The sequence below is a fragment of the Octodon degus genome, unplaced genomic scaffold (genome assembly GCF_000260255.1).
Source record: "Octodon degus isolate 3935 unplaced genomic scaffold, OctDeg1.0 scaffold00002, whole genome shotgun sequence".
Lineage (NCBI taxonomy): Eukaryota > Metazoa > Chordata > Mammalia > Rodentia > Octodontidae > Octodon > Octodon degus.
In genome coordinates, this window is record NW_004524578.1 from 9153483 (window position 1) to 9154606 (window position 1124).

The window sequence follows — 1124 nt, forward strand, 5'->3', positions numbered from 1 at the left end:
AACCAGGCACAAACCTTTACAAATTAGACCCATCCATAGAAATACTTCATCCACCCACATTTTCCATCAAAAGCTTTTGTTTGTTTTAATCTTTGAATCTTTGAGGCCCTTTTGGCCACAGGATGTTACAAACTTTGTGTTTTTTATACCATGATATCATATGTTTATCTGGCACATTCTAAAGCTAGTTTATAAGATGAGAAGGAGGACACAGAAAGAGCCCAGTTTTCATGGGACACGTGAAGCCACTAGGTAGAAATGGGAGGGGGGAAATATTCAGTCCCATGGGGATCCCTCATCATCAGTCCCACTTGCTTCTGACTGGTCTTTTTTATCCTGCTCTTTGTCGCTGTCAAAGTAGCTCACGACTGGTTTTGCTTTTCCTTCATTTGGCCTTTTCTTGCCTTTTCCTTTGTCCCGGCTTTTCTCTTCGCTCTTATTGAGTTTGATTTTCACCTTAACAGAGTTTGCCTCAGACCCAGACTCCTATTCTTCATCCCCTTCCGCCTCCTCGTTGCTTTCCTCCTCACTTTCTTCCTCTTTGCCAATTTTCTGCCGCATACTCTTAAACACTGACAGTAAGACGATGGAGTCTTCGTAGATCTGGGATCCTTCTAAGGTAGAAGTCTGAGCATTGTGACACAGAAGCATGGCATCTTTCTCCAGGTCTCCCAGGCTCCTTTACTTATGATTACAAATTCTTTCCTTTATTTGTTTGAAATCCACTGGTTTCCTAGTTAATTCATAGTATTCTGGTAACTCTTTCCTGGAAGGTAACTGAATGAAGACCTTACAAAGCTGACACCCTGAACTACCTTTGTAGTTGATCACAGTACCAATGATAGCATTCATCTGTTCTGTCAGTTTGGGGGGATTTGGTGACAGCTTCTCAAATGGAGGGCTGCCTCGCCTGTTCTTAGCTTTTTCTACATCTTCCTTCACAGGATCTTTGTCCATATTTCTTCATCTTTTTCTCTTCTTAAGTACTTGATCTTCCATTTCTTCCAAATTGCCATCTTCAATGGTCCCATAGTTTGCCTCTAACATAGTGCATGAACAACAACAGGCTTCCTGGCTCAGACCAAGTCTCTCCCACAGCCAGCATTCATTTTATTTCATTTTAT

The 1124-nt window shown here is 41.7% G+C and overlaps 1 pseudogene; it reads right to left on the reverse strand.

Annotated features, from left to right (window-relative positions):
• Nucleotides 1-276: 276 nt before the first annotated feature.
• Nucleotides 277-1017, reverse strand: LOC105741620 (annotated as a pseudogene).
• Nucleotides 1018-1124: the final 107 nt, after the last annotated feature.